Source organism: Mycteria americana, chromosome 6 (genome assembly GCF_035582795.1).
Source record: "Mycteria americana isolate JAX WOST 10 ecotype Jacksonville Zoo and Gardens chromosome 6, USCA_MyAme_1.0, whole genome shotgun sequence".
NCBI classification, from domain to species: Eukaryota; Metazoa; Chordata; class Aves; order Ciconiiformes; family Ciconiidae; genus Mycteria; species Mycteria americana.
In genome coordinates, this window is record NC_134370.1 from 33,220,290 (window position 1) to 33,241,415 (window position 21,126).

Sequence of the window (21,126 nt, forward strand, 5' to 3'; positions counted from 1 at the left end):
ACTTTCCGTCTTTTTCTTCCACAACCCAGCCACATTCTGACCTCTGAGCCAAAATGCTAAATGAATAGCAATGTGCACTCTCAAAAATCCAGATGAAGTCTGACAATAGTGATTGCCCTGAGAGAGGTCTAGAAGCCTACAAACCTGTTCCTGACTAGAAAAGGGAGGGAAAAAAATCATATTCTTGGGCTTGGAGAATAGTTAAAGATGGTTCTCAGTTAGAACACTTGTTAACTAATCTGAATAACTTTCGTCACAGTCTGATAGACATGGGAAAATTGTATGGAGAAAATCCATATCTTTTCCACTTTCACACTATCCTTTTTGAAAAAGAGACCAGAACTGCATACATCCAGGCAGTATTCAAGATGCAAGCTTATCTGGGTGGTATTCAGGGTCATAATGATGTTCTCTACTTTGCTTCCTAATTAAATCCTTATAATTCCCAACATTTTTTTTTTCTTCACTGCTGTGGAGCATTGAATTGACTTTTTCATAGAACTACGATTACTCCAAGGTCCTGTTCCCAGGCAATAGTGGTCAGCTTAGACCTTATTTTGTATGCAACGATAAGATCTTTTTTTCCCCAGATGTATCACTTCACAATTATTTACACTGAATTTTACTTGCTAATTCCATAACCACTCTTGTGAGGGCCTTATGGAGTTCTTCACAGCCAGGCCTCGTCTTTTCACCCTCTGCAACTTACCAGCATCAGCACATTTTGCCATCTTACAAGTCACTCCTTTTATAAATCATTTATAAGTGTGTTGAGAGTACAGATCCCAGCACACATTTCTGAGAGTCCCCTCATGACCATGAGACTCATCTCACCAACCATTTACTCATACACTTTTTTCCCAACTTTTAGACATTTTTTTATTCCATAAAGTACCCTCCCTTTTATTCTATGGCACCTTTGTTTCCATAAGAGCTTTTAAGAGCTCTTGCTGATAAACCTAGTTGAAAACCTTTTAGAATATGGTCTACATCAGTTGGGCTTTGCAGTATCTCAGGATTCGATGGAAATGGGATAAAACCATTACAGAGCAAGGTAGGGTAACAACATATAACCCAGGCAGTTACCCTACATCATGGTGACCTTCTCTATGCGGCTAACCTCCCATAGCGAGGACAATGAAGACCCTTGACTGATAACGTGGAATGGCAGTAAAAAAAAATATCTTTGCTAGAGTTTTAAAAGACCATCAACTGTAGTATTTCCTACTGGTGAAAAACAGTTTAAGGACCAGTCAAAATCTGACCCTTAAGGTTTACCTGTCTTGCCCCAGAAGACTGCAGAGCTCATCCATTCACAGAATAATAGAATCATAGAATTGTTTAGGTTGGAAAAGAATTTTAAGATCACAAAGTCCAACCATTAACCTAGCACTGCCAAGTCCACCACTAAACCATGTCCCTAAGCATCACATCTACAGCTCTTTTAAATACCTCCAGGGATGGTGACTCAACCACTTCCCTGGGCAGCCTGTTGCAGTGCTTGACAGCCCTTTCACTGAAGAAATTTTTCCTAATATCCAATCTAAACCTCCCATGGTGCAACTTGAGGCCACTTCCGCTTCTCCTATCACTTTTTACTTGGGAGAAGAGACTGACACCGACAAGTTTTCAGAACATTTGCTTAGTGTCTACCAGAACATTTTCTTGGGCATTTAGAGTATTTTAATGTCAAAACTGAAATGAACATTGATAGCAGTGAAGTGCAGCCAAAATTCACACTTCTTTTTTCATTGCTATTTTCATCAGCCAAAAAAATCAGTTGATAAAAGCCACTCATTTCCGACTGACTGCATGCTTCAGCAGCGTACATCATTCTTTTATGAGCTGAACCTGGTACAAAACTAGACTTCTTCAACTTAAAATAATCAAAAAGCAGAATTTAAAGATTTTTAAAAGTAGTGTGAGAAAAAAACTCCCACTGAACACCTGAGAGGGTCTTGGTCTTGACTGAGGTGGTGACTGAGGTGACTATTTTTGCTGTTTGATTTATTACTGTATAACTGTAAAGCTAAGTCAAGAAGGAAATCAAGTGGCTTCCTCCGAATGACAGATGACTGAGATGGCTTTCCTGAAAACCAAAAGTTGTGTGTGAGGAAAGAAGACAGGGACAAGATCAAAAGTGAATGTCTTGTCTCAGGAGACAGTAAAAAATATGGCTCTGGAAATGTTGGAGCCAGTTCAAGAGAGGACATAGACTATATCAGACAAACAGTAGTGTTGGCTGTCTAACCTGCTTGCACCTCACTGCCTTGAAATGCTGGACTGATTTGAAGTACGATGAGGCTACGATTTACGTCTGACACAACTGAGTAAATGGAAGGGCTGGTAGGGATGAAGGTAACTTTACAAGAGAAAAATGGATCATTACAGGGAAACAAAGAGATAAACTTCTGGTCGGAAAGTCTACAAGCAGTCCTGGAAGAACAAAAACTTTGTTGACTTCTAGTAAGAAGGTCAGGGGACAGCCAAGGGAAACTTGAAAAGAGAAAAATGTGATACATTTTTAATGTTTTAAAAATAATTTCATTCTGTTTAACTTCTAGAAAGCCAGTTCACCTATCTAAATGTTCATGATGTACTGATTGGAAAAGTCAGGTTAGAAATGACTGTTTTAAATTATTTATTTCATTTCAGGTTTCTTCAAGTAAATCTAAAGAAACTCAGAAAATTCTAAGCTTTCTTAAAACATATTTTACTTCTGGACAATATTAAAATATACCCTACGTTCAGCTTCAAATTGGACTGATTCTATTAGGGTATCTCTCATCATCCTTGAAATGAATTATAAAAAAGTACAAGATGGACAGCACTGACAGCCAGCAATCCTGGCATGGCCTTCTCTTTTTTCCTTCCTATCTCTGAACAACATTCTCCCAATGCACTTGTCTTAAAAATGCTGTTGTAGGAAGCTGAGGTTTTGGTATCCTTAAAGATAATGAAATTATTGAAGTTTTGTCCCTTTGTCCACTAAAAATTCAGTTGAACAGTGCCATGCTTTAACCCCAGCTGGCAACTAAGCACTACACAGCCACTTGCTCACCCTCCCCCCACACCCAGTGGGATGGGGGAGAGAACTGGGAAAAAAAAATAAAACCTGTGGGCTGAGATAAAGACAGTTTAATAGGACAGCAAAAGAAGAGAAAATAATAATAATAATGATAAAAGAATGTGCAAAACAAGTGATGCACAATGCAATTGCTCACCACCCGTTGACCGATGCCCAGCCACCCCAAGCAGCAATCGTTGTCCCCCAGCCAACTCCCGCCTGTTTATATACTGAGCATGACACCATATGGTATGGAATAGCCCTTTGGGCAGTTGGGGTCAGCTGTCCTGGCTGTGTCCCCTCCCAGCTTCTTCTGCATCTCCAGCCTTCTCAGTTGGTAGAGCATGGGAAGCTGAAAAGTCCTTGACTTAGTGTAAGCACTACTTAGCAGCAACTAAAACATCAGTGTGTTATCCACATTATACTCCTACTAAATCCAAAACACAGCACTGTACCAGCTACTGGAAAGAAAACTAACTCTATCCCAGCCAAAGCCAGCGCAGCATCCACCCCTTATGCTATACCATCTATGTCATGGCCAGGTGCCACACTTTCCAATACATTCCAATTAATCACCACCACTTTTCCTGTCTTTTGATATATACACACAGATATCGTTCCCTTGGTCTATGAGGCCATCCCTCTAAAATGTCCATTGAGTTCATTTAGCCCATGGCTTTGGGCTCCGTCTGTCATAACAGTCCTTCAGGGCAGGAGACATGGCATGTGGTGTTGGATTGTTGTATGCTGAAGCCAGTTCTGGTTCCATCACTGCTGCATTTTGCTCAGTTTCATCAAAGTTCATTCTTCATTAATCCAGGTGATTCTTACTGTGATATTGTTGATATGGCATATAGCAACCACAGAAGTGATGACATACAGTATTATGTAGCAATTAACATCATAGAGTTCAGTTCATTGGCTATTTTCACCCAAAATCTAATCCCCTTGAGGTACACATTGGACTTCCCCATCCTCCCACATCACCCACCAAGTGCACCCAGGTCCTTGAGCAAAAACAATCCCACAAATGGGTTTACCTTTGCCTGAGGCCTCAGGAGTAACCCAGACTGTCTTCCCCAGCATATTTTTTACGTACACTCTTTCCACAGTATGTAAAAGTTTTGATTGGGCAGGGCCAGCTCGATTGGCAGATCCCCTAGAGTTGACTAACCAGGTGGCTCTTGCTATATGTGTATCCCAATGTTTGAATGTCCCACCACCCATTGCTCTCAGTGTAGTCTTTAACAGTCCATTGTATCATTCGATTTTCCTGGAGGCTGGTACATGATAGGGGATGTGATATACCCACTCAGTGCCATGCTCGTTGGCCCAGGTGTCTATGAGGTTGTTTTGGAAATGAGTCCCGTTGTCTGACTCAATTCTTTCTGGGGTGCCATGTTGCCATAGGACTTGCTTTTCAAGGCCCAGGATAGTGTTCCAGGTGGTGGCATGGGGCACAGGATCTGGTGGTTGCTTCCACCACGGTGAGCACACGGCGCTTGCCTTGGCAGGTTTGTGGGAGTGTGATATAATCGATCTGCCAGGCCTCCCCATATTTGCATTTCAGCCATCATCCTCCATACCAAACAGGCTTTAATCGCTTGGCTTGCTTTATTGCAGCGCATGTCTCACATCCATGGATAACCTGTGCAACAGTATCCATGGTCAAGTCCTTGATCATGAGCCCATCTAGATGTTGCATCTCTTCCTTCATGGCCTGATGTATCATGGGCCCACTGAGCTATAAATAGTTCACCCTTATGTTGCCAGTCCAGATGCACCTCAGCCACTTCAATCTTAGCAGCCTGATCCACCTGCTGGTTGTTTTGATGTTCTTCAGTGGCCCAACCCGTGGGTACGTGAGCATCTATGTGATGTACTTTCACAACCAGGTTCTCTACCTGGGCAGCAATATCTTGCCACAATGCAGCTGCCCAGATGGGTTTATCTCTGTACTGCCAGTTGCGCTGCTTCCATTGCTGCACCATCCCCACAGGACATTTGCCACTATCCATGAGTCAGAGGTAAAGTACTGGCCACTTTTCTCAGTCAGCAATATCTAAAGCCAGCTGGATGGCTTTCACCTCTGCAAACTGATTCGATTCACCTTCTCCTTCAGCAGTTTCTGTGACTTGTTGTATAGGACTCCATACAGCAGCCTTCCATTTCTGATCCTTTCCCACAAGACGACAAGGCCCATCAGTGAAGAAGGCATGTTGCTTCTCATTTTCTGGCAGTTTATTTTACAGTAGGGCCTCTTCAGCATGCATCACCTGTCACCTCCTCCTCTGGTGATATTCCAAAACCTTTGCCTTCTGGCCAGTCCATGATCACTTCCAAGATTCCTGGGTGATTGGGACTTCCTGTTCGAGCCCGTTGTGTGATCAGTGCGACCCACTTACTCCACGTAGCATCAGTTGTGTGATGTGTAGAGGGGACTCTTCCTTTGAACATCCAGCACCAGCAGTCGGGGTGCCAGGAGGAGCTGTGCTTCAGTACCAACCACTTCTGAAGCAGCTCAAACCCCTTCATATGCTGCCAATATCTCTTTCTCAGTTGGAGTATAGCAGGTCTTGGATCCTCTGTGTTCCCAGCTCCAGGGAGAGACCTGGGGTCAACCTCGAGTCTCCCCTGGTGCTTTCTGCCAGAGGCTCCAGGTAGGGCCATTCTCCCCAGCTGCAGTGTAGAGCACATTTTTTACCTCTTGTCCTGCCTGGACTGGCCCAAGGGCTACTGCATGAACTATCTCCCCCATTTAATTTGTTCAAAGGCTTGTTGTTGCTCAGGGCCCCATTTGAAATCAGTCTTCTTCCAGATCACTTGATAGAGAGGGCTTACAATCAGACTGTAATTTGGAATACGCATTCTCCAAAACCCCACAATGCCTAAGAAAGCTTGTGTTTCCTTTTTGCTGGTTGGTGTTATTTTGTTAACATGGCTGTTAAGAAAATAACATGGCTGTTAACAAAATAACATGGCAAAATAACATGGCTGTTATTTTGTTGATCACATCCATTGGGATCTGATGATGTCCATCTTGCCATTTTAATCCTAAAAACTGGATCTCCTGTGCAGGTCACTTGACCTTACTTTGTTTTATGGCAAAACCAGTTTTCAAGAGGATTTGGACTATTTCCTTCCCTTTCTCAAAAACCTCTTCAGCTGTGTTGCCCCACACAATGATGTCATCAATGTATTGCAGGTGTTCTTGAGCCTCACCCTGTTCCAGTGCAGTCTGGATCAGTCCATGGCAAATGGTAGGGCTCTGTTCCACCCCTGGGACAGTCGGTTCCAGGTGTACTGGACACCCCTCCAAGTGAAAGCAATCTGTGGCCTGCACTCTGCTGCCAAAGGGATTGAGAAAAACGCATTAGTGGTACCAGTTGTGGCATACCACTTGGCTGCGTTTGGCTCCAGTTCGTACTGAAGTTCTAGCATGTCCAGCACGGCAGCACTCAGCAGTGGCGCAACTTCATTCAGGCCACCATAATCTACTGTTATTCTTCACTCTCCATTAGACTTTCCCACTGGTCATATGGGACTGTTAAAGGGTGATCGAGTCTTGCTGATCACTCCTTGGCTCTCCAGTCAACAAATCAGCTTATGGATGGGAATCAGGGAGTCTCGGTTGGTCCGATATTGCTGCCAGTGCACCGTTGTGCTGGCAATCGGCACCTGTTGTTCTTTAACCTTCAGCAACCCCACAACAGAAAGGTCCTCTGAGAGACCGGGCAAGGTGGACAGCTGTTTAATTTCCTCCGTCTCCAAGGCAGCTATACCAAAAGCCCACCGGTACCCTTTTGGGTCCTTGAAACACCCTCTCCTGAGGCAGTCTATGCCAAAGATGCACGGAGCCTCTGGGCCAGTCACAATGGGGTGCTTTTGCCACTCATTCCCAGTTAGGCTCACTTCAGCCTCCAATACAGTTAGCTGTTGGGATCCCCCTGTCACTGCAGAAATACAGATGGGTTCTGCCCCTATATAGCTTGATGGCATTAGCGTACACTGTGCACCGGTGTCTACTAGAGCCTTCTACTCCTGTGGGTCTGATGTGCCAGGACATTAAATCCACACAGTCCAGTAAACCCGGTTGTCCCTTTCCTCCACCTGACTGGAGGCAGGGCCCTTCTAGTCCTGGTCATAGTATTCATTACTCACTTCTCATAAATACAAATCAAAAGTTCATTTAGTAAGATCAGAAGTAAAATCAGCCCTTCTACTCTGTCTGGGGAACTGCTCACTGGAAACCAGAACAGCAATTTTCCTGGAAGAACCCGCTTGTGTGATTGTTTTTCCTTGCAACTCACATGCCTCTAGGGTCGAGGCAGATTTTCCATCCCACTTCCTCATGTCCTCTCTGTGGTCATGTAGGTAAAACCACAGGGTGGCCTGTGGTGTATACCCACTGAATCCTCTCTCTTGAGCAGAAGAACACTGACTCCTAATAGCTGAGATACTGTTTTGTACAGGTGGGGAGCAGGACATATCCTCTTTGAATTGCTGGAACTCCCAGGACAGTTTCTCCACAGCTGAGATGCAGGCCCATAGGGAAGAAGAGAGACATTTTTTGTATTGCTGGAGTTTGCCAGCCAATTCATCTGCTGTTTGTCCCTCTCCACCTTTCCAGGTCATTACTGCCAATGAGTTGGCATATGATGATGGTGTACTCTGTACAAACTTCTGCCACACGTGTTGCGTGCACTTGACTTCATCTGGATCTTTGAGTAACTGCTTGTTATCCAGGTCATCATAAGTCACCTCCAACATGGCTAATTCCCTCAGGTACTGGATACCTCTCTCTGTGGTGGTCCACTTGCCTGGATGACATATAACATCTTACTTGAAGGGATATCTTTCCTTCACGCATGACAGGAGTCACCTCCAGAGGCTGAGGACTTGTGCCCCTTTTCCAATTGCTTTGTCAGTGCCCCCTTCCCTAGAAAGGGATCCCAGCTGCTTGGCTTCCTTACCCTTAATTCCAGGCTACTGGCCCTGTTATCCCAGCATTGGAGCGGCCAGGTGACAATGTGCTTGCCTGGACGACGGCTGAAATCCTTTCGCATATCTCGCAGCTCACTCAGGGACAGAGATTGGGTGGTTACCGTCTCGTTTATGAGTTCTTCCTCTCCCTCCGAGGAAGAGGAGGAACCCTCCCACCGAGTTCTTCTTCGGGGGGAAGTGGGGAATTCTTCCTCTTCCTCCTCCTGTTCTCATGATGGCCCTGCTTTAGAGTAGTCTGCCTCCTTACTGCTGGGGCAGTATGCTTCTTCCTTCTGCTCCCTTAGGAGAACCTTCTTCATCCCTTACTAAACGAGCTGACTTTCACTTCCAAGATTTCTTCTTGTATATGGGGGCGACTGATAATGGCACAGGTTGGTTCTCTGGTTCAGTTGCAGTGCCTGTCTCGGGGGTTGGAGTAGCTACAGTGCCTGTCACTGGGGTTGGAGTAAGCGCAGTATTCTTAAATAGTTGTTTAACCCTAAGCAAGACCTAACACACATTCAGGAGACATAGCAATAGGACCATGCTGGTTTGAACATCCCAAGGATATTCAAAATTCTCAAGAGCTATTGTAATTAGCCTGGAGAGGAAGGGGAAGATGGAGGAAGGTGTCTCCCCCATCGGCTGGCTCTCCAAGGAGAAAAAGTAAAAAGTGTAATTATTAATAATTTCCAATAGATGGCTCCTGAAGTACAGGTGACAGCAATGCTGAGTACAAATATGAGATTGATCTCACGACCAACACTTTTATCATACCATAAGCCAGTGTTACACAGTACAGCAAAGCGATAACCTTAATCCACCTCCCAGAGGAGATAAATGGCACATAAATACTGATAAACAGTATATATGGCAAGTAAGGTGTTACATAACACAACTCTGAGAACAAATACAACGACTTTGAAGCAAATAAATCAACATTGTGAACAGCGACTATTAAATTAATATATTGAATGCTTATAACAAATTTGTTTTAACACACTCTGCTCAGATCTGTCATTATCTCAACCATTCGTGCCCCACGTTGGGCGCCAGAAAGGACTGTTGGGGTTTAACCCCTGTTGGCAACTAAGCACCACACAGCCTCTCACTCATCGCCCCCCCCCAACCCGGCTGGATGGAGGAGAGAATCGGAAAAGAAAGTAAAACCCCTGGGTTGAGATAAAGACAGTTTAACAGCACAGCAGAGGAAGAGAAAATAATAATAATAATAACAATGATAAAAGAATGTACAAAACAAGTGATGAGCAATGCAATTGCTCACCACCTGCTGACCGATGCCCAGCCAGTCCCCAAGTAGCAATTGCTGCCCCCCCCGGCCAACTCCCCCCAGTTTCTATACTGAGCATGATGTCATATGGTATGGAACAGCCCTTTTGGCAGTTTGGGTCAGCTGTCCCAGCTGTGCCCCCTCCCAGCTTCTTGTGCGCCTGGCAGAGCATGGGAAGCTGAGAAGTCCTTGACAATTATAAGCACTACTTAGCAACAACTAAAACATCAGTGTGTTATCAACATTATTCTCATCCTAAATCCAAAACACAGCACTATACCAGCTACTAGGAAGAAAATTAACTCTATCCCAGCTGAAACCAGGAGAAACAGGAAGGTGTTTCATTATTGCCAAATAGAAAATGGAGGATGACATTTTTATTACCTTTTTCTCATTTTTTAATTTTGAAATTTGGACCAGCCCTAAAAGTTGGATGGAAAAAAAAGGTCATATTACATTTCTATGACCTTCCAAGCACTCGAACGCGTCAGCACACCCCAGCCTGGTGCCATACCCATGCCGTACACTGGGGTGGCTGGCCTTAGCCGGGCAAGCAGAAGTGTCACTGCTCCAAGGATAGAAGGCTGGATGGAGGCTGGGGACTCCTGCTTGGGGAAGGCAGAGCAGAGTGATCTAGGGAGATGAAGGGGGAGCAACAGGGAGCCTCAAGAGTCAGATTTGCCCCTCCACAAGTGGTGTAGTTGTCCCTTCCTCCCTGCCCCTGTCCTCCGGGCAGCCAGGGCTGCTGCTGCCAGCACTGCTTCCCCGGCAGGCTGAGCCCTGGCTGCACCATTGCACCCCCACATCCACTTCGTTCGTGGCTTCATAATCCCCAGGAGGAATATCGCGATGCCAAAACTCCCGCAACTAGACACAGAGGAAGCAATTAAGGTTAGTATGACGGCATTTGTCTCTGCACTACTAGTCTCTGGTGAGCATAAGCTAAGACTTTTAACATCAATTTTTTCCACACAGGTTTTGCATTTAATTATAGAGTAAGGGCACTGTGTGTTCCAAGAGCAATCATCTTACTGACATGTTATTCTGAAGCCAGCCTTCATTCAGTGTGACACATGCTGGTTATGCACTACCAAATAGAGCTATAATGAAGTGAGGCTGGGGAAAAATACGTCGGAATCTGAAGTAATGCCAGCTAAGAAAGCTTATCTCTACTTTATTATTATTATTATATTTAATAAACAATTTTTCCTGCCTACAGAAGAAAGAAACAAATGAGAGCTTTCTAGGCTAGATATAAAAGCTTCGCCTAAAAATGTGTTTACTGAGTTACAACTACTGAACTTTCCATTTTGCTCTAAAGATTACAAAAAAAAAAAAAAAGAAAAAAGGCTGAAACAAATGGAAAAGTTTACAATTACGATGTGAAGAGGAACAAAACCTTCTTAAGGTAGAAGACAAGAGTATGTTCCAGGTCATGGCTTGTGAGCATCTTTGGTCAGGATCCATCATTTTGTATAAAGTGCACTATGAGCTCTTATGTTTAATTGCAGGTCCAATTTAAAGATCCATTGAAGGACCTGGCAAAACTTTCTAAAATATCTAAATATTGCTGCTGAGCAGTTTTGGGGGTGGATTTTTTTGGCATCTTCATCTAATCAGTCTTCTTAAAAAGATTTCTCAGTCACCACCTACAAACCTGAGGCTGCAAGGTGTTAAGGATCCTCATTCTTTTCTGGGTCAGTCCTGTGATTTGCAATGATGTGGTTGGTATTTGTTAAGCAAGCTGTGAGCTGTGACTGCATGTTTTTCACTGAAATCTCTTCATTTCACTTCTGCTGTATCCTGACAGCCTCTACCATGTTTATTCCTGTTGCCTAACAATTGCATCCTGACTTGACGTGGGGCTTTGTTGCATAGTACAGGGTGCATAGCACCATAAGTTCCTGAATCATGATTGAGGCTCAAACTCTGTTAGAGTATAGGGCTTTTATTTGTTTTCCTAAAGTACAGCAATTGCTGCAAAAAGAGATCAAATTTTTCAGATGTTGCAATAGGAGCTCTGAAGATTTCAAAGTTGACTGCTATTCTGTATATATTTTCAGGGTCCTTGCTTCTCTGTATTTCAAGACAAAATCTGTCACTGAAGAATGTATTATTCCTTCAGTATAAAGAAATAAGTAGAGTTTCATTTTTCAGTTTCCAAATTATATAAAATTGATCTTGAAATAGAGAAGATCTCATTCGTATTTTCTAGACTTAGGGTTTTCACACCTTTCTGACTCACTGTGGGCAAATACCAAGCCACTGATACATTAAGAGCACTTGAGTATGGAAGTCCCTCTTTCCTCACTTCTCCTCGTGCCCACTTAGTGTAAGTACATGCATTCTATATGTGAATCCATCCCTGAACAATTTACATTGTTGTATAGGGAACTTATTACAGGAACAGTATCATGAAACATCCCTGTTCAAAATCAGGGCAGGATCAAAGCTTTGTGGAGAGCTCCGTGATGTATGCTTTATGTCACAATTTTTATTTATATTTTATGGTTCTTATAAAAAGACACAGCATAGATTATTTTGTATGTTCTAGCTATGCTCATAGAGATGCATTCTTTATTAATTTCCGTGATACCCTTCACATCTGGAAGATATTATTTGCATAACAACAGTTTCTGCCAAGACCAGCGTCTTAAACTAAATTCCAAGAATATTAACTCACAGCAGAATTTTATAGCAAGCTCGATGTGACTACTACTCAAAAATAAAATAATTTCCTAAGCAAATATGCTGATTTCTGTGCCGTACCTGGAAACACAGCTTCTGAGGGCAGAAACAATCTGTTTGGAAGCTGACTGTGTTCCTGTGAGGACACATAACTCAGTGCTAAACTGGTTATACCGTTACTTAATTAATTTGCAGTCTATATAGACCAGCTCAATAAAACCGTAGTATAATGTAGTAAACTCTCTTTTCCTTCATCCAAGAGGCATCAGGTCCCTACATTCCAGTAATACACAGCCCCATAGTCAGATCTGGGAAATACCTAACAGCCTTACAGACTATGAACGTGGACTGAGAGATGAGAAGTGAGTCAGATGATATTTGATCCTTTTACTAAACTTGATTCTGACCTGCCTCTCAAATTATTATGAGTTATTACAGACCTACTTGAGCAAAAGAATGAGACAAAGCTAATATTTTTTTATTATTAAAATCAAAGCCGTTTTCCATCATGGTTTTGACATAAATTCTTCTTTACTTTTAGCACAACCTGCCACAGCAAGAAAGTCTTCTGACAAAAACATTGCCCGGAGCAAAGCTTTAAAATTTGTTTACCCCATGCATGTCTTCGTATCTTCTTTTTTATATCTTTGGCTTTACATGATTATTTCTGTTCTCAAGCACTTCCAAACTTGTATGTGATTCGCATATTAGAGTTTCCGATTCTGGCAACACACATCATCTCTGCACATCTATGGCAAACCAATATCAGCACTTATTACTACTGTAAAGTAATTACTGCAAATTAATCTTGCACTTCATTACAAACCCGAAATAAATTTTAAAAAATTTTGAAAAAAACTAAAAACCTCACGGTAGCAATCTGAACAACTCAAAAAATAGGAAACTTTTTTTCATTTCTAAACTAACAGAGTCAATATAATCTTTTGAGTTACAGAGTAGCTTCAGTATATTAACATATAATCTCTTATAAAACAACTTCTTATGACCAAGTCTTCCTTACTTGCATTTCTACAAGAAATTTTCTTGAAGATGCCAAAGCCCTCAACAAAGTTGACACTACAATGTTTTCTAGCGAATGTAATAGTAAAAAGAAAGATGTCTAAAATATTGTCACTAAAATTCCAGAGATTAATCTCACTTTATTTAAGTTTACACACTAAAACAAATCCAGTACTCCATGACATTGTTTTGGTAAGAATAGGCAGACTATCAATTTCTCATAGCGATGTTGTCAAAAAAAATCCTTTCAGACAAGACCAATATTTTAGTAAGAAATTGTATCTGCAGGAAATAAGCAAAAAAATTCTCACTGTCATCTCACTGAGAAGACTTTTCCTTAACTGACCATTTCAGAGCCCTAGAAAAATCCTGGAAAATGCTTGCTGTTATTCTGTTGCTAGAAAGTTGCCATGGTATTGGGTTTTACTGCTGGCTTTCTTTTCCTGCATGAAAGTGTAGCATATTAGATCCTCCATATGTGCTATGTTCATTAAACTAGCCAAAGATGTCGATAATTTTCCAATAAATTGTTGTAGAATTTTAAAGAATAAGAAGCAACATTAAGAAACATCCTAAAACCACAAACCTGCACAATTAAATCTGATTAGCAACTGTATCATATATGCATATGCATACTTTATTTACTTGTATATGCATTTTGAAAGGTGTTTAGTATTATTCTGTAATAACCAAAATGATTATTGCTTACAAGTAGCACTATTCCCATGTTTATAACCATTGCAGACTTCAATAGTATAACGTTTCAGCATTTTTATGATAGAGATGATTAAAGGCAGGGACATAAGGTAAGATTAAAATTCGAGGCCATGTTAGCAGTAGTATGACTTCAGACATCTACTATCCAACTCCAAATCATACTTGCCTTTCCTGTCCTAGCTTTCCCTCCGTATAAAGGGTCTTTACCCTCATCAGTCTAACTCAACCCACTAGTCAAATATTTTTAAAGACTTGATTTTATACCACCTGCAAGCAGTATTTTTTGATTCATCAATAATATCCCCCAGCAATCCTATTCTCTTGTTTTATCATGCTAATCCAGGGTTTAATCTTCCCAGGTACAGACTCCAGGGGCTGTTGGCTCACAGGGCAGCCTGTCCTAGAGCACTTTAATCTGTGTTTCAGTGAGCTGATACCTTTCCCAGGACTACCTGAGTTCAGACTATCCAACCTAGTCCAATTCTTGGATATCATTACTGAAAGTCCTAGTAAGAGAGAATATGGTAAACTTGGCTATACAGCGTGTAGTTGTTATGTGCTTATTGTCATAATAAAAGATAGTGTGAGCTCAAATTTTTCCTAATTTTCATCCAGAGCCTCAGAGCTGTTCGAGACACTGTGTCACCTGCTGTGGAGCACTGTGGAATACATGCTGCTGCTACTTGCACTCTAATTAAGCTTTTTCTTTTGATGGAGAAACCATCTAGATATTAGAGCGCCAATGCCTGATTAATTCCTATAGAAGTGGTAAGAATAGCAATTGCAACAAGAAGACAAACAGGAACTGGTCACGTAGCATGGTCTGATAAAGCAAATCTCTTTTCTGATCATGAGCTGTTTCTTTTAGCTGTATATCTTAACCAGTCAGCACATGCGACCACAATCTTGTTGTCTTGGCTTGCTTGCTCACTTGTTTGGTTAAACATGACTGGCAGTTGCAAACTGAGTTGTTGCTAACCCGTACATCTGAAGAAATAAAGTAAAGCATTCTTACTAATTTCAATAACTTAAATGCTTCTACATGAGAGAAAAGAAACATAACGAAAGAAAATTCTTCTATCAGCAGCCAAATTGCATAGCCTTGATAGCTTCCAGAATAGAGATAGCTTCACAACACCATGAACAAAACAAACAAATAGAAGTCTTTGTTGGAAATGGCATGTTCATGCGGTTTGAATTCATTAAGTTCTCCATGGTAAATTGAGATAATTTTCAATTTTGTTGTTGCAGATATAGAAAAGGCAGAACCCCTTCCCAGACAAAACAATATACATCAACCCCCCTCTGCCACCTTACAATAAAGGAAATCATAATCAAGCATCGCAAAAGAAACATGTTTTTCTTTCCTAAAAACTCTTTACTTTTTTGAGTTAAGAGCTTCAGCTCTGAGAGATTCATGTTCTGTTCTTTTTTCCTTCCACCAAATGTCAGTCACCAGATATTCTCAATTCTTGCAGAGAAAAGGTGCCTCTGACTTCCACGTTATGCTGAGATGATTAGCTTCTATGAGAATAACAAGAAAATGCAACTGTTTGAAATAACAGTCGCAATAGCCACCTATATTGCTTTCCATGTACCCAAAGCTTCTGCCCCTGATATATGCAAAGATTCCTACTGGGATGTTTCTCTGTGTGAAGCAGAAATAGCTAATGCAGGATTAGCAGTGGAAGTTTGTGTGTGTGAGTGAAGAGAGAGGGAGGCCTTTCAAGAAGGTTTCTTCCATTTCTAGCAGAGCAAGAATTTTAAATGACAATTTTTTTATTAATCTTGAGGCATTTGTAGATACAAATGCCTTTTTTCTCCCCACTCCTTTTGAGAACTTTCCCAGATTAGACCACAATACTTTCCAGAAAAACTCAGCCAGAAATCCCTTCATTATCAATTGCTGGAGGAAAATAAAGGTTACATCTAAAACATAGCCTATGAAGTGGCAAAGCTTTGATTAACCACAAAATATAGAAAAGTAGGGCTGGCAACGTCCTTCATAAGTTACTCAGTTTAGCCTCCCTTTTTCCAAAGGGAGATCCATTCCTAACAGATTTCTTTCTAACCTGCTCCCAAAGATCTGCAGTGATGGAATTCCACCTCCTCAACATGCTTTTACAAGCTAAGGTTTTAAAGCCCTGCTCAACATATTTAAGTATTTACTTTTCTCCATTATTTGTAATCTCAGGGTTGAAACCTCAGCAAACAAGAAAAATTTCCTGTGGGAGACAGGAGGCCTGGTAATGAGCTAGCTGAGAGCAGCCTTCTGGACCTGATCCATTTCATAATTCAACTTGGATTATGGACTTTTCTATTATTATTTTTCTTGGGAATTTTATTTTACTTGAGGGTAATTGTTTGTACCTTCCTCCTGCAGGAATCCTTAATGCTGACCCCTACTGTGACCAGCTGGCCATCTTTTGATTTTTCTTCTAGACACTGCCTTTATTTGAGGTAAAGCAGCATTTGCAGATGGAATTTTATAAATAATTATAGGAGCAAGCAGTAGCACAATTTTTGCATCTTTCTTCCACACCACAGGAAAATCTGCCCTTCTGACACTTCTAGCTCAGTTGGAAGCAAGAAAAATCAGAGATCTCATAAGAGAAGTTGAGATCAAGATCTTCAAATGGTTAGATGTTTGAAATAAGCATATTATCCGTTGAGCCAGCCCAGCAGTGGACATTTTTGAGATTTTCCCATTCATAAATTCAGGTACCTTTTTGCAGAAGCAAAACTCCACCACCATGCATTCTGCTAACACAATGATCCAAATAAGGTGAAGACGTTCAATCTACCATTTCTTGACATCCAAAGCCTGATTAAGAAGACCACTTTCTACAGAACCACATCAGCTTTCTTGCTTTCTCTCCTGGCTAATCTGAGTTTATGCAGACTGAAGTTTCCTTTAGATGGAGTTTGTAACATTTCAGGGAAGGAAATCCCTGCATCTATCCCACGCATATTCTTAGCAATTTTGGGGGTCATAATCAGATTCTCTATGTGTCTCAGCGCATGGCCTGAATCCAGCTGTTATGTCTCCTGCCTTCTGATAAAGCCAGTACTGTTCCAGCATCAGCTCTGCCTGCTTATTAGCAAATGCCGTAACTTGCCTGGTCTCCAGTCTATCAGGTCTGACACAGAGGTGCTTCCTCTAGGTAAATTATGAGAAATGGTGCCACACACACACACACATGACCCACTTATGATAAGTATGTTTCAGAACCAATTATTTATCTCCCTCTAACTTTTAGAGCTAGATTTAGCTGAGGAACAAAACGCTGTAGGGGCTGAACAGTCTTGAAAGTCTTGCAATATAAATTGCTGTGTTATAATTACAGCCCAATTAAAATTCAGTGTTGCTCTCTTCATTAATTATCATCTCTAGCCTTACAAATAAGTTGGGAGAGACTGCAGTTCTATAGATCATGTAGCTATCGTCCCCCTGCTTTGACTTTGAGAATACCATGGCTAAGTTCTGTGCTCCAATAATAGAGACCGCAGCAGGTAAAACCCCTGGTTTACACTCTCAGACTCATAATAAACACATTCTGAACAAATGCTCAAAACTCTCCACTGAATTGCTTTAGAAGTTATCAAGAACTCAAAGTCCTGTGAACAGCAATATAAATGGAGGCCATGGTACAAGGATTCACAAAAGCTGTTGATAGGACATCTAAGCCTACAGCAAAATCTTCAAGGCTGCAGACAGTCACATTCTGATACTGCATGAACTCATTCTGCTGCTTCTAAAACAATAAAAGATTTTGCTGGGTTTACTGTGTACCAGTATGCTTTACGTCATCTCTAGTACCATACATCTCGCTACTTTAACCTTAATTTGGGAAGAGGTTTCTTCTGTCTTTCTGAGACCTGCATAAAGGCACAATAAACTCTGCAGGAGGCTCGTCCTGGATCAGGCCTGTGCTGGTAGGTGATGAGCAGTTCACAAATCCAATTTGAAGGGTCAAGAAATCATGACTTCAGGCTGTGTTTATGAACATAGCAACACAGGAACTCATTGCAATTTAACAATTTAGAAATTACTAAATTCCCAAGGGAGGCAATACTATTATTTATCTTCTATTATTAGACACACCTTGTATTTCACAGAGAATGCCTTGTTTCAATTTTTTTGGTGATAGCTCTTGCTTGGGTCATTAGTGCCAAGGTCTATCTGAGTGCTGTGCACTAAATTAGCAGGAATCAGACCAACATGAGTACATCATTCAACTATGGCCACTGTAATGTTTCACAGTACAAAGCAAGTGCTTCCACAAATTGTTGCCCAATGCCACACATATATTTTTCGCCTGACCAGGGCTTAATCACTGTTCTTTGCACCAAACAAATACGGTCACAAACTGAGCAAAAATACCATTTCCCTTATATCCTCCTCATTCCACAACTAACTCAAATATCTTTTTTGTTTTTCAGACTCATCATTCAGATTGATGACCTGTTGTGTTACACTGGTGCTTGGACCATGTGAAGTAGCTGATTTACTGATTCAGCATTAACTGATTTTAGTTGGTTCAATGCATTGTTCTGTCTCTAATTAGCTGAGTAAAATCATAGTACATTAGCTCTGTAATATCTTTCTTTCTCTCTTTTTTTAAAGTAAAAAACCATAAAAGTACAAAAGGCGCTTTTTTTTTTTGTTAAAGCACAGCATGGACCTAACCTCAAGTGAGATGTTTTCCAGCAGCTTGACTCTTATTACAAATTAGTAACCACATCTCTCGCATAGATGTTGAAAACCCAAAAGGATTCAATTATCATTAGAAGAAATGTATAAACTGTAAGAAGAGAACAATGTGTTGCAAAAGAGACTATGGTAAAAGAATGAATTAACAGACAGGTAATTTAATGGATGTTTCTGCCTTAATAACATCTGTCAATTATTCTGTTGTGTTTAGAAACTAAAGATCAAAGTATCTCTCACTTGGACAGGTTGGTAATGGGGATCACGACAACCAGCAATGAATGAGCTGCTTCAGGTGCAGGCTTACAGGGAAGTGTGGGAGGACTACTTCCACACCATGGACTCAGTAGAGGATGGCTATGAGGACAGTTTTGGACAAGATCTTATGATTTCTCACACTTCCCCGAGGGATTCCCATGAGCTTTCCCTTTTTCTTCACACTGGCTAATATCCCAATGCAGTATGTCTTCTCTCAGACTATTATTGAACAGGAGGGACACAGATATACTGAGCCCATTAACTGTATTCCTTTTTTTGCCTCCTGATTTTATTTGTTGCTCTGTATCTATGTTTTAAATATACTTTCTATTCATCAAAGGGCTAATAGTTATTCTGAATTAAACATGATTCCCAGGGATTGGCAGAGCTTTCTTCTCCAATAGATATATACAAAACAAAAATAAAGCTCAAAAGAAACATCAGGGCTAATTAGACTAAACAGTGTCATATACACTGACAAAGAGAGACCCATCAGGTAGCATATGTAAAGTGAGATTCCCAGTCATCAAAGCATTCCTTTCTAGTCACAAACTGATTTTCATTTTCTCCTCTCTGGCATTAAAGCAGCAGGCTTTGGAATCTTGCTGCTTTTTCTTTTAACTTTACATTGGTTACATATTTGGGCAACATAAAGGTTGATTTTACATTTCTTTCAGCATACAGCCAATCAACAAAATCAGCATGTCTTCCAAAACCAGAGTTAGCTTTCTGTCTTTCCTCAGAGGGGCTGTAAAGTGTAATTAATGTTTGCAAAGCACTAGAATATTCTTGCAAAGAAAGTCCTAACTTACTGCCAAGTATTTAATACAGGCAGTGCTGGTTCTGTCAAAGTTCCCAGATGTGACTCAGGGGCAGATTCAAAAAGGAATATTGACATACAAATAAAAAAGGCTGTGGACTTTCACTCCACAACCTAAGAGCCCCCAAAACATCCACCCCAGGACTACTCAGCTCTGTAAGTACAAAACTCACCAAGCACTTTCCTCCTGACCTCAGAGCTCTCCAGGCAGTAGGAGCTGGGTTTCTGAACTACCTCTGGGCTGCTTAGCCCTGGCCTGAAGAGCTACACATCTGGCTCCCAGACACCCAGAAAGTAGACAGGCACCTGAAGAAATTTAGTTTTCTCTTACTATTTGCCTGAACACACTTTGATCAAACACAATTGTAAAAAGCAGCATCTCAGAGAAAAGACAGTGGTGGTTTGAACAGCCAGGGGGGTTGTACTCTGCTTCTATTTCTTTTCCCGCAATTATTTCACATAAAACAAAGAAATGGTCTTCTGCAGAGATTTGGCTCCTTTTAAAAGATCATCCCCAGCTATGAGGATTAAGACTAGCATTGCCTTCCATTTGCAGACTTGCTTGTACAATAGGTCAGAAGGAGGCTTCCCACCCCATCTGGCCTGTTCCAGCAGATCATGAACTCCGAAGGCCAAGGAGACTCAATACAAAAGTACCATACCTCATGGTGAATGCTCCAAGTGCTCAATATGACTACCCGTTACATCCTGAAACTGCAAGATTTAAATGTCATTCTGTGTATCGCAGCAGTTCTGTTTCCAGTCCCAGTTTGAATTAAAGACCACACATGACACGAAAACTATTAACTGTTTTCAAAAAATAGTATACCCATTAACCAGACACATTCTTAGACCCTGGACAAACTAAGTTTCATTTGGCATCTGTAGCAGAAACGGTTTCATAGTGAAGTGTCAGGACTGTCATGAGTCATAGGTTAATAGGTGACATGTCTTGGGAAGTTAACCTTTTCTTTAGGTGCAGGACGCGATCTTTGTAGTAACTGAGTGAAGTGGGGAAAAAAATAACACAGACTATTTACTAGAAGTCACATTTTTAATCACAAAATATTGAAGACATCTCCCCTAAAGCTATTAATCCTTTCAACCAAAACAAAACACAAAGAAGTAAAAATAAAAAGGAGCACCCTCACTAAAGATTTGAGCTCTTTGAATGTCTTAAAAGCAACAGCAAAAAATAATGAAAATGTAGAGAACTGAATTTGTTGGCAGACTGTCAGCATTTTTATCATCCCGGGGGCAGAAAATTTGTTAGCAAGATGGAGGTCTTTGTAAACCCTTCGTTAGCAGTGGACTTAAAAAGGATGGGATTATAACAATTGCTGTACTGATCTAAGTCAGAGGCCATCTAGTTAAATGGTTGCTATCCGCTGTTTCAGAAGAAAGCCAGCAGCATATCCTATGCTCATCAAATTACCATATTTGACCTCGGCCAAAAGGAGAGCAGAGAAGCAAATCGCAGGCGAGAGAGGTCTGTTTTGTTTATGGAGGGAGGTGCTCCCTGGGTCAGTGGTAGTGCCGAGAAGCTAATTGCTGTAGGCTTTGTCTGCTGC